Source organism: Anas platyrhynchos, chromosome Z (genome assembly GCF_047663525.1).
Source record: "Anas platyrhynchos isolate ZD024472 breed Pekin duck chromosome Z, IASCAAS_PekinDuck_T2T, whole genome shotgun sequence".
Lineage (NCBI taxonomy): Eukaryota > Metazoa > Chordata > Aves > Anseriformes > Anatidae > Anas > Anas platyrhynchos.
In genome coordinates, this window is record NC_092621.1 from 12,446,034 (window position 1) to 12,459,897 (window position 13,864).

Consider the following 13,864-nt stretch of genomic DNA (forward strand, 5'->3'; position numbering starts at 1 on the left):
ATTTTTTATTCAAGGCATGTCATTTACATGCTATATGGAGGTAAGAATTAATCGTCAGTGTGAAATGTAATAAGGCAGACAGAATTTGGAAATGAATATTAAAAAAAAAAAAAAGCAGTGATAATCTTGAAAGTGGAAATATGACCAATGATATTATGAACAGTGAGAGGATTACACATAGCATGAAAAACTGACATACATTATCTCCAGTTAACCAGTTATGAAGCTGAGAATCATGCAAGAGCATGCAAAGCCTATTATATTTTTAAAGCCTCACCTCACATTTTAACTGAAATAGTCAACTATCCTTCCTGTTGATATAAGTAAGAGATTTGTCATTCAACAATATCACTATAATGACACGGTATTAAAATCGTTCATAGGGTTTCTCTGCTGAAATAGCTAATGCATTAGGAAAAGTGATCCAGTGAATTACCTTTCTGTTCTATTATCACTTAACTAGAGAGAGGTTATATGATTTAAAAATGCTCACAGTGTGTTTGTTGGTTACATGACACAGTAACCTTGCCTAACCTGTGTTTCTGCCTAATGAACACCAAATCTTCCTGGAGCTCTTACCCATGACTGGAATTCTTCCAGATTTAAATTGTCCTGGAAATTTCAGGGATAAGTTGAAACTGCCAGGTGTATATGCACATGACTGCTGAAAAACATCTTGCCTATCACATGGGCAGTGAATACTTGCCCATAGATGAAGATTTCAAAGGTATAAGTATGACTAAATCCTCTGGTTAGAGGTTGATGGTAGACGAATTCGTGACAGAAGCAAAGTACAGAGTTTCAACATTACTGGAATTAACTGCTGGAGGGTCGTACAACTTTTCAATGATATTCTAAGTGATACGTTCTACTTTAAAGAACAATAGATGCATGGGAATTCTACAGATGTTAGAGTGGTAGTCATAAATTAGCTGTGAGAAATACCACTCTCTGGGACTAACTGCCACTGAGCAGAAGTCCAATTTTTTTAATTATATTATCTTCCAAACCAGCCTGTCTGCAAGCAAACTGCCAGCTGAGAATAACCCACAGCCTGTATAAACTCCCAAACTTTGAAAATGTTTAGCAATGTCCTTGACAAAACTCTTCTCACTTGTACTAATAAGGAAAGAGCATGAACAACTTACTTCCAGTGAGGAGGGTGAAAATTCCCTAGCAAAGTGACATTTACTAATGCAAGCACAAGAAAAGTGGTGAGCCCTCATGTGCCAAAACCTTCCTGATCTTGGAGCAGTCTGACCATAATCCAGACCTGACTCTCAATAAAGCAGTGTCTTATAACGGTGAATAATAGTATCAACCAACCTCTAATAGTGAATTTAGGACTAATATAAAGTCTAGCCTCTTTCAAGCAAAATAACACTAACAGTGGACTCCATCTAGAAACCCCAGAACAAAACGAGTCTGATGGAATTCAAAACTGAGAAATAAAACAAAAATTTATAGCCAGAAATGCATTTGCAGAAGTAGAAGCCAGAAATCCTCCATTATTTCATTAGCCAGATGTCCAAATCAGTGCTTTAAGTCATAACCGGTCAGTTTAATCACCTCTTGAAAAACAGCTAAGAATTCTGAATTAGCCTGGAATATGAAGATTTCAAAATATTTCTTTTTTTCTTCTTCTGGGAAGAAGCATTACTGCTACTATAAATCACTACCACTACTCAGCCTATGTTATTTGTCCTAAAAGCATTTCAGAGTAAACATGTACTAAGCTTCAAGAAAAAAGTAGATGAGATTGTGTGACTGCTGATCTATAAAGCTATTTGTACTACCTGAAAATATATGGCTGAGGATAATAAATGAAATATATCCAATTAAGAACAGGATGGAAAGGTGGAAATAATAGTCAATGTGTGATGATTAACAGACATAAACACTAACTCATAAGCTCAGGATATTGCAAGCTGGAATTTCTGATGTTCTATCAGTTTTGGTTGACTTAAATTTCAGAGCTTCTCTGGGTACATGATTTCTTCTCAATGGTTAGATTTAGAAACTGAGATTAAAGTTCTAGTTTCACATACATCAAGTGTAAGAGAGGGAGGGAGAAGTTAGGAGGCTTAAAGTGAAAAGTTTCAATACCAGTTTAGAGATGGATATAAAAATGAAATAGTGACAAACTACACAGAACACCAATATTTTAGATAAATACACACAGAACATTTTTCTAACTACAGAAGGATTTTACAATAATTAAACAGTAAAGCAAGAGAAAACATATCAGCTCTATAGCTGAGTAAGTAAGTTACTATTTTAGAATCACTCTTCAAAAAGTATAGGAAAAAATGATAAAATAAATCTAGACAGATTATCCCTACTCTAAATAAAAGTTATGCAGTGCCCCCAATGCACAGAATAGATACTTTATAAAATGACTTTATTGGTTTAAATTAGTTCACACAATGCTGACATGTTAACTCTGTATTGGCTTACTTTATATCTGATCGTGTATCAACTATCCTTCCACAACTAATATAAAAATAAACAAGCTTTTACAAATCTTTTGTTGTGGGCACTGCCAAATTTCACAGAAAGGCACTATGTGGACACATGCTGTAACCTGCCCTGCACTGGGCAAATTCAGTACTAGCAAGTGGAACAAGAGTGGGCTGAAGATGATATCCACGCTACAGTTCTGTGCGACAAATGCAGTTGGCAGTGATCCTCTACCAGGATCAAGAAAAGAAACAGTATACGGAGATAGGTCTGGAGAAATAGGAAGAGTTTTTCTTTGTCCCCTGTTGCACTGGAACTTTATACTAGATATTCACTGAGAGGTGTCTAAGTGATTTTAGTTTAGATGGAACAAGATTGAAGGAAGTAAAGAAGCAGATAATAGCTTGACCTCATAGTTAATGGATTTGAAATGTCCAAGCCTGAATAAGGCATTGCAATGTACTTTGTGGTAAAAACACTTAGAAGAGAAGGACTTAATCAATTGAGAACACAGCAGTTTGTTTCTTAGCAACGCAGGTCACCAAGAATACATCACTCCACTCATAGAATTGTTTTCCTATTGAATACAGTTAAATTTAAGTTTTCAATTTTTCCTTTCAAATGCCTCAAGTGCGTGAGCTTACATGACAGAAAAAATCAGTTTAGCACAACCACGAACATAGCCTCCCATGACAATGACCTTCCACCTTCAAGAACAACAGAGCTGAACATTTTAAGAAAGTTGGTTTTGTCTTTTTTTGGGGGTGGGTAGGGGTGTTTCGTTAAACACCTAACACACAATAAACAGTGTTTTCCAGCTGGACGGTCCATATTTATCAATTTAGTCCTGGGAAATCAGAAGAACTATAAATGTCACTGATTTCAGAAAAAAAGTATAAAATGTATAATAAGATTTATTTTCTACATACTATTTGCTACATAAATAACAAAGAAAATTTGGATCTTTGAAAGAATGCAGTAAGAGAGAAAATATCTATTTGATACTAAGACAGTTCAGTGATTGGCAGGATATAACAGACCTAGTAAAATAACTGAAGTTAATTAACAGCATCTGGTGGGTGAATACTTTTTATGCTTCAGTCTCCTAATGATTTATAAGTTAGAAGTCTTTGATTTAAAGAAAACTTTCTTTAAACTTGTGAAAACTTGTTTTGGATATAATATTGCCTGAGCAAAATTATTAGCAATCAAATATTTGCTCATTCCAATTCTGAGAAAGCTGTTATTTACAAAGGTGATTGAACCACATAAAATTCATATATTGCAGATGTAAGAGACTGAAGAGAGATTAAATAGCTTCTGGAAAGTGACAGGTCATCTAAAGTACCTTTATAAAGAGTGTTCAGGCTGTAAAGATTGTGTTATCGTTTCTCTGTGAAAACACTGATATAAAATATTCTACACATTGCTAGAATAATACATAATCAAAAATAATTAATTACTGATTTCAAACCTTAATGATGAACAAGCAGAAGAGAAAGTTCATGAGATCTAGGAGTGACTTTTACACAAAACACAACTACATTCATGCAGGCAGCTCACGTGATTATACAAAAACTTATCTATAGAGAGCTCAAGAGTTAATTATTAGAAATTCTGAAACAGGTGACAATTGCAAACACAAATTTATTTGCATCATATATTTTGTATTTGCATCAGATAAAATATCTATAGTTATGAAACAAACTTAATTTTCATCTTAATGACATCAGAAGAAAAACACAGTAAATAGTAAGTACAAATGCTCAAAAGAGAATAACAACATTACAAATTTCATTTTAAAAATTCTTTAAAAATAATGAATAATGACTAAACAACAAAAGTTTCAAGCTCAGTCCTTCTGGAGATCAGCACATTGGGCAGGACAAAAGCAATTGCAAGGCTAAGCAAATATAAGCCTTTCTGCAATGGAAGAAGAAAGAAGAAAGAAGAAAAGAGAAGAAAAGACACTAGTTAACAGAAAAGAATGCAGGTGTACTCAGTAGTTCATGTTTAATAAGATGTACAGAACAAAGAAGTTCATGTTTACACCCACTCTAGAAGAACCTAGATATATAATACTAAAAGCAAGTTACAAACAAAATAACGTACTGATCACAATAGTTATTTCACATTCGTGGTGTTGGGCATCTTATAAGCTAACTGAAGGAGTTGTGGGAGCCATGAACACCCCTTTTAAATATGAGCTACTCAGAAGTCCCAATTCATTCCCATTGTCTCATCTTTAAACTAGGTAATTATGTCCTGTTTACTGCAAAGTGAGTTCTACCATCCTAGCTCACCAAGAAACTCCTCAGAAAATTCCGTTATCTATTTCCTTGATTTTTTATTGAAGGTAATGTTCATTAGATTATAACACAGATCTGCGAAAAATAACTTCTTTGGTCAGTTGAAAGATGCTGATATTATACTTAAAAGGTAGATTCTCTACTAATACCATATTAATGTGATCAATGAACTGAAACTTGTCAGTCATTCCTGATTCACACAGAGGGAATTCTCTCTGTATTTCTTCTCTCCTAAAAAATCTCTATTTGATATTTCCCTATATTCCCTATATCTTTTTTTTCTTGAAACTTTTTGGTTTCTTTCCTTTGAGATCACTTATTTTCTGGATCCACTAGTGAATAGCTCTCATAATTGGGACTTAAATAATTAATAACTGAAAAAAATTCAAAGTCATAACTCACCAGCTTCAAAATGAATTAAATTTAAAACACAATCAAGCACACAGGGAGAAAATGAAACTGCAGCTAAGATTATAAAGTTGCAGCCAACAACAACATATACTTGTTAAGCAAGTATATATATTAATTGCTCAAAACATTCTAAAACTAATAAGTAACAGTGTAAGAAGGATAAGCAGCTGTAAGCAGTCTCACATATTTTAGGTCAGATGAAATTGTTTGTGAAAGTATCACAAATCTAATGAATAGTTTCAGCTGAAAAAGTAGAAATGTAAGGTTTCAATTTAGGTTGTTTTTTCAAAATAAGTTTTCTTTACTAAATTAATCTCAATTTTAAAATAAGATGAAAATTTGCATCATGGTTGGCAGGGCATCTTGTATAAACATTTCTGATCAACTTCATCAAAGTATAGAAATCAGAAAATTTTCATCATCTACAATGAAAAAGCAGATGAAATGGTTACATGACTTACATCATGTCACACAATCAGCAGCTTGGGCAGGAGGAGGTATTTATACTTGTTTCAAAAACCCAATGGATTCTTTCAGCTTGCAGTATCTGAAAGGAGAGCTAAGTACAGGTTAAAAAGGGAGCAGTAATACAGGTGCTAAAATCAGAAAAAAAACATTTTCTATTTCCTAAAAAAATGTAGTTTCCAGCATTACTGAATGTATTTTTAAAGTGGCGTTGATAGATTTTTCTTACTGTTGCACTTAATGACAATTTGTCATGTGTTCAGGTAATTACCAAAAATCTAACAGCAAAATGAAACAACCTAAACTGCCAACAACTTCAAGCATCTGTCATATATGTTTTCAATCACTGCAACTCCAATTTCAAGTTCCATATCATAATTATCCTTCATTACAATAATAATGTTAAGACATGAAAGTAATTTCTGCTAATGTTAATTGTCCTACAGTAGTAATTTGTTTGACTACCTGCTTGTCTCTATATTCCTTGCTTAAAATTTTCCAGTATGACAATATTTTTTGTATTGCATAATTATAAAGATGTTACATAATTGATCTCTTTTTTTTTAAATAATGAAATTTGAAGATGTGGACGGTGCATCCTACAAGAAAATACAGACATCTGATATCTTATGCTCTCACCTTTCTCCCAGTCTTCTAAAACCAGTGCTAGCATAGTCTCAAACCCTTTCATCATTCAGTGTTGGAATGTGCCCTTTAAAATTTGTAATATTTCAGCAAACTTCTAGATGCAAATGTAGAAATAAAGTCTACATGAAATCTCGCGTAGTCTTTACAGTATGACAGAAGTAGTTACTGTCTCTAGTTTTGGTAAAATTGAATCACTTTAGAAAACATCACTAAAAGAATAAAGTAATTAAAGTGATTTTAAACAAAACATTCTTTAAACAATGAACACATTTCAACATAATGCAGCAAACCTATTTAAACTTCCTATTAAGAAATCAGAAAAATTTCTTTTCAATAAACACCTTATTGTATCATTATTCTTTCTCAGATTTGATCGTATTAATAAACTACAAAGACATTTCATGTTAGGAAATTTCTCAAAAGAAGTTGTAGCAAGGTGGTTGTCAGTCTCTTTTCTCAAATGAGAAATGACAGGACATAGGGAACTGTCACCAAGTTATGCCAGGGGAGGCTTAGATTGGATATCAGGAAGAATTTATTAATGGAAAGGGTGGTTAGGCACTGGAACTGGCTGACCAGGGAAGTGGTGGAGTTGCCATCCCTGCAGGTATTTAAGAAACATGTGGATGTGGTGCTTATGGACAGAATAGTTATGTGGATGGCTGGACTTGATAATCAGAAGGGTCTTTTTCCAAACTAAGTGATTCTACAATCCTCTCTATAAGAAGTTAGAATCATAGTATTGTATAATGGCCAGGGTTGAAAAGGACCTCAAAGATCATCTAGTTTCAACGCCCCTCCCCTGGGCAGGGTTGCCAGCCCCTACAGCAGGCTGCCCAGAGATGCTTCCAGCCTGGCCTTGAATGCCTCCAGGGATGGAGCATCCACAACCTCTCTGGGCAACCTGTTCCAGTGCCTAACCTCCCTCTGAGTGAAAAACTTTCTCCTAGTTTCTAACCTAAATCTCCCTTGTCTTAGTTCAAAACCATTCCCACTTGTCCTACCACTACCAACACTTATAAACAGGTGTTCCCCCTCCTGTTGATATGCTCCCTTCAAGTACTGGAAGGCCGCAATGAGGTCTCCATAGAGCCTTCTCTTCTCCAAGCTAAAAAAGCCCAGTTCCCTCAACCTTTCTGCATGGGAGAGGTACTCCAGCCCTCTGATCATCTTAGTGGCCCTCCTCTGGACCCATTCCAAGAGCTCACATCCTTCTTGTGCTGGGGTCCCCAGGCCTGCACACAGTATTCTAGGTGGGGTCTCACAAGAGCAGGGTAGAGGGAGACAATAATTTCCCTCTCCCTGCTGGCCACCCGTTTTTTTTGATGCAGCCCAGGGCATAGTTGGCCTTCCAAGCAGAAGTTGGCCTTCCTGTGCTTATGGACACAGTTTAGCTGTAGACTTGGTAGTTATGTGGATGGCTGGACTTGATGATCATAAGGGTCTTTTTCCAACTTAAGTGATTCAACAATCCTCTCTGTAAGAAGTTAGATGGGCCTAAAGGCAAGACACACAACATATACAACACAACAAATCACAATATTCTCAAGATGAGGAAAGATTAACTTTTTAAGGACATTTAACCTAATAGAAAAAATAAATGATATTACACCCCTAGGCTAATCACAACAGACATACGCAAACACATTATTTTCATGGTGTGAAAATATTCTATCTCCAAAACCAATACAAAGCTGGTTCTTACTCCCTTTCCTGCATTCTTTCACTTCAGTCTACATTTTCACAGGCTAGCAAACTCTAGCTTCTCCACCCTTCCTACTTATTTTAAGACTGCCACTCTCCTATACTAAGCGACTGTACCATCCTTTGACTTAGATGTTTCCTGTCTCCTGCACAGTCTTACTGCATTCTCATTCACTGCATTTTTGACTGTAAGATTATTTTATCTTCCTAGTTGCAAGGAGGCTTTTTTGCTTGTTTGTTTGTTTTTTAAATAATGCTATTCTTTTCTCAGAATGTAGCTTCACATTTAGGAGGCAGAATACCTCCTGCTTTGAACATTAAATTTGGTATGTGAAACACATAAATTCTGCTGTCTCAGTACAGGTCCTTTTCAGTTTTTTAATTATTATGCTGTTCAATAGTAAGAAGTGAAGAAATTCAGATTTTAGCAGACCTGAATTCTGGAAATGTGTTCAGCTATGATGAAAGTCAACAACAAAACTGTACTTCCAGAAGAATGCAAAGAGGTGGCATCCCTGTCATAGGGATCCTTTTTATGGAGTTATTGATGACTCTCCTGGAGGAGGAATGGATAACGTTATCAGCAAAGAATGCATTAATGAAAAATCTCAAGGAAGGGGAAAAAAAAAAAAGAAAAAAAAAAATAGAGTAAGCTGCTCCTAAGATACCTCCTTTATTAAGGGTACAAAATAGCATATTTACCATTCTTGGTTGCTGCAAAGAGTACTTAATAATTTATTCTATCAACTGAAGATTTGCCAGAACACGTTCTGGGGTTTCTATTCCCCCTAGGAAATAAATTTTTTACTCAATCAGTCTGCTTGAAGATTGTTCATGTTAGTTAAGCAATGTTATTTTGATGGATATCAGCCAAACTGCTATCCCAATCATGCACTTGGAAATCTAACGATGACCTATATGCTGTGTAATTCACCCACAAACTGGCACTATTTGGTTTATCTTTTGTGACCTAGTCCTGAATGCACATTGTTCCACCTGCAAAGACAAAATACACTTTTTCTTATTCCTGTCTCCAAGACAGTAAAAGCTTAAGTAATGCAGAATTCAATGGACAAAGCTATTTGAAGATTTTGTGATTACACGTGAAAAACTTTTAGTTACAGGCCAGTATCATCAGTCCTCTGAAGAATGATACAGGGATTTGAAGCATATTCACTCAACCATGCTTCATAGTAACTGTGCTTTTCATACATACGATACCAGCTTCCAAACAACTGTGTTCAGTAATTTGGTATATGAGGAAACTTTTTGTTGTTCACAGCCAAAGAACAACAAAAGTTTAAACAACTCTATCACCTCACAATTCTGTCCTCCTCAACTATTACACACACACACACACACACAAAGAGAGAGATGTTCATGAAAAACATATCTCGTTCATGCTTCCTTTTTAGCTCCCTATATTGGGCCCATGCTTACAGTCAATTTCATAAGCGCTCAAAAGCTAATGTTGAATATTCTCAATAAATATTCTTGCAAAATGATGTTGCCCAGATTGCATCTATCAGCAATTGCTTAGAGAACTTTCAAGTGCACTCAACTTCATTTAACTCATTTGTTGCAACATTTTTAAGAATGCTGCTTGCAGATTATACATGTTGTTTTGATTGAGATGTTACAATTAAACTGCACCATCCTGAGCCAAGACAGGAAAGCCAAATAGATTGTTGCAAAAAGTAATGAAAAAAGTAATGAAAAAAGTAATGTCATTAATGTGGCTAGATGAAAAGCTTCACTAGATTAACAAGGAGCTCTAGAAAATTCAGGCCAGGTGCAATGTAAAATATAAAATAGAGCCAAGACAAGGTAAATTAAAAAATACTTCATGGAGCTGCATCAAGCTTAATCCTTTCAAATGGCAGAGTAAAATAGATTATGGAAAAGGAGCAGCTGTTTGGTTCATAAGCAAATCTACAATTACATGCAATTAAGGATCTTAAACTAATATGGATCAGTTCTGACATTGGCTGTCACAGAACTTTAGCCCAATTAATATCTGAAGAACAATTGTATATTATTGTAGTGATCTATAGATCACTACTGATATGATTAGCATATCAATAATTTCTACTAAAATTGTTGGAGAAGGTCAGTTAAATAATGCAATTGCTCCATGTTCTCCTTTTGGTTCTGCTGTTACTCCAAGTAGACTTAAAAGAGGAAAAAAAGAAAGGCATAGCTTACAGAAGGAAAGGAAGGAGTTGAATTTAGACAGAAAGCTGTTTATACAAAGTAAACTATGTTACACAAAATGTGCATCATATATAACAAAATCAATGTTGGTTTTACGCACACTTATTCAGTCTTTCATTGTTTATAAAATTACTCTTGATACATTAAGTTCATAATTTACATAATTTACACACTGCTTTGCAAATCTTCAGAGGCAGCTGCTGGACAGATAATGTACCCATACTTCGACATGTCTCTTTAAAATCCAGATCAAATCCTTCAGGGACTGTGATCTTCATTATGAAGTTTTTCTATTTTCAACTTTGTCTTTGACTCCCAGTTGCAAAGATACCTTCTTCAGCTCACTCTATCATCACACACAGTAAACACATTGAAGTGCAGGAACAAAACACTCTTACCAGTCCATACTTTACTTACATACCCAGACTTGGCTATTGATGCTCACTCTGTATCAGTTATTAAAAATTCAGTGTTCATTCTGACCAGAATTTGCACCTCATTACCAGCTGCCAAGTGTTCCAGAAACAAAATGTCCTAAAGGGAATGTAGACCTACCCATATATTATCAGCATCACCATCTACTTTGTTCACATGGGTAAGGAGTGAGGGGAGTCAGTACAAATTATTTGCTTTTCCTTACATTTCTGTATCTGTTTATTTTTACATTTGGGGACTCCAAGGGTTTGTATGTGTAACAAGGAATATAACTTCCAGTGACTGTGGGAAGGTTGATGTGGGAAATGCTTTACAAGAAGTGCAAGAAGTAGTAATTCTGCTGTTCAGAGCCATAGGAGGGTAACCTAATACTCTTACAGGTATATTACAGGTATATTACTCCTTATGATTTTGGAAAAGGCTCATTTTCTGTGGCTGCATCTACAACAAGATTTACCTTGATTTGAAAGTCTTCAGAAAAAAAAAAAAAAAAAAGAAAAATCAACAAACAACATCAGCTACGACAAAGTTTACATTTTACATCAGCCCTTATACCAAGCTAGTGCTGCTCACACACACAGTTAAATTACACAGTACTGAGACATTTATCATTCCAGCTTACTAAATTAAAATACTGAAAAGACAGTGGAGAAAACATTTATTTCCCAGTATGAATACAGTATTTTTAAAAAACGAGGTTGAAAAGTAAACAAGAGTACTTTTATGCCAGTTCATAATGAATTTTCCCTCTACATGATTTTTGTACTTTTCTCCTTTGACAATGAATAATGTTAAAGTGAAGATAAAGTGAATATTTTTTTCCAGTGCCAAAAAAAGTAAGTAATTGCAAGCTACACCATGTCAATCCTTTTCTCATTTTTTGAAATGCATCACATTCTTAAGCCCTAAGATAAAGCCATTAAATAAGCTGCTACTGATTAATATTTTCTCACAAAATAGGGTACAGATTTATGAAGGGTTAGCCTCATATAGGAGTAACACATGAATTATATATGCTTACATAGATATACATATATATGTATGTATATGAAAATAGATGTACTCACTAAACTTTATTCTGAAATATAATAAAAATGTATGTGATCTATCAATGTTCCAAACAAACAAACAAACAAACAAAAAACAACACTAAATGCAGGTACACATTTACTTTTATAATCATATCACCTGCTTCTAAATTTTCACAGAATCACAGAATTGCAGGGGTTGGAAGGGACATCAAGAGATCAAATTTTGAAGTTATGCATGCAAAAAAAGCACATACTCTTGTAGAGACCCTATAGTACATGTACGGGACAGAAAAGGAAAAAAAATATGTCAAAAAACATACAAAGAATACAGAAAGCCATAACCAATCAGAATATCATTTAATTTAGCACTTTGGGCAAAATGGTCAATAGAAACATATACATTTAAGGTCTATATTATAACTATTTTAGGAGTAAAAGTTCAGGTAATATGTTAAGGGTTGTACAGTGAAACAAAAAAACTCACCTCCTTGATACTGACTGCTCTGGGATAAATCAGAGAGAAACATAATACAGAAAAAGGGACAGTGGAGGAGAGCAGTATACTGATGATTTCTCTGATAGCTTTATTCCTTGTAAGAAAAACATCTTACAGTCTTACACAGAAATACAGAATATTGCTTTAAAAGATTGTAACACCAGATCCATTGTCAATGCTGTAGTGCAATTTACTGTCAAGTATTCAGAAGATATGCCTGAATTAGGAAGAGCTTGGCATACACTGTCACCTACCAGTAAAGACAAAGAATTTTGATGACACTGTAACAAACATTAAAGTTGAAACAAAAAACGATGGTTGAGCAACATTAAGATAGCATAGTCCATTAGCAAGAAATATGATCTACATGTGTCAATTCAAGCTGTGGTGATTTCCATGGGTTATCTGTCAATTAAATGATAGGCTGCAGTATATTTTGATAGGGACATTAAAGAAAGTGGACAGCTTAGCATTCAGCTGTGGATAGCACACTAAGAATTAGCCTCCGCTTATGATTTAACTGATTTAAATCCCAGTTAAATTTAAACCCATTGAAATGATGGGATTCTGCAAACAGAATATTTAAAGTTCTAAAGAGGGTACATTTAGATTGGACAAATGGAAGAAATTCTCTACTATGAGGGTAGTGAGGCACTGGCACATGTTGCCAAGAGAAGCTGTGCATGCCCCATCCCTGGAAGTGTTCAAGGCCAGGCTGGACGGGGCTTTGAGTGACCTGGTCTGGTGGGAGGTGTCCCTGCCCATGGCGGGGGGGTGGAATTAGGTGGTCTTTAAGGTTCCATCCAACCCAAAGCATTCTGTGATTCTATGAAAGTCAAACACTAAACTACTAAAAAAATCCCAAACTAGAAAATAGATTTTTTATCTTCTTCTGATACATTTTTTTTTCTTAGGCAACACAGGCTCTCCTAGCATAATCCTAACATAAGTGAAATTCTGAGTCATGGGTAGAAATTAAATAGTAATTATTGACAATAACTAGAAATTAAATTGTATCTTTTACTCCACTTAAACATATACACTGCCTATAGAAAACATCAAAATACCACACCTACCACAAATGAGAGCTAGTACGTTGATAATGGCAAGTCAGACTGACTCCTAATGATTTAGCAGGCTGGCATTTCATTGTGAAGAATGGTATCCTCTGTTCTTGAATTTGATTTTATTTTTCCCTTTAAAAATAAGAATAAAATGGATCCACTATAAAATGGAATAAATAGGACACACATCCCCAAATTAAAAAATAAAAATAAAAAATCATACTATAAATATACTGAATTTGTAAATAAAAAATCATAAATTATGTACAAGAATAAAACTGTTCACATATATGAAGGAAATCCAAGTTGATAACTTGATTGAAATTAAATCTTCAAACTGAAAAATCTGTGTAACTACAGTACACACACCAAAAGATTAAAGGAAAAGAGTATACTTTCCTAAATCCCTTAAGTAGTTAGTATTGAATCTCTGCAGTAAATTACTATATACCTGGTCTGAACAGGAGCTAGAACAGCACACATACAGATCTCCCTGTGGCTTGAAAAATACAGCCAAGTTAGGCTTCAAAGTGTGTGTATGTGTTTAAATGTGACTGGGACACATAAAAGGTACCTTGCCATTTTTCCATCAAAAATTACCATCATCAAAACCTTTCTTACAGTTTT

At 34.8% G+C, this 13,864-nt stretch overlaps 1 protein-coding gene across 16 annotated transcripts in view; it reads right to left on the bottom strand.

Annotated features, from left to right (window-relative positions):
• Window positions 1-13,864, bottom strand: part of PRLR (prolactin receptor) — a 171,729-nt gene that overhangs the window by 145,478 nt on the left and 12,387 nt on the right. For 5 of the 16 annotated variants that reach the window (XM_072030669.1, XM_072030667.1, XM_038169718.2 and 2 more), the window contains one exon: window positions 5,642-5,727. The exons of 10 other annotated variants lie outside the window; for them this stretch is intronic. The gene's annotated coding sequence lies outside the window, so the exon portion shown is untranslated. Of the gene's footprint in view, window positions 1-5,641; window positions 5,728-13,249; window positions 13,265-13,864 lie in introns of those variants that run through there. One more of the 16 variants, XM_072030668.1, reaches the window with a different exon arrangement.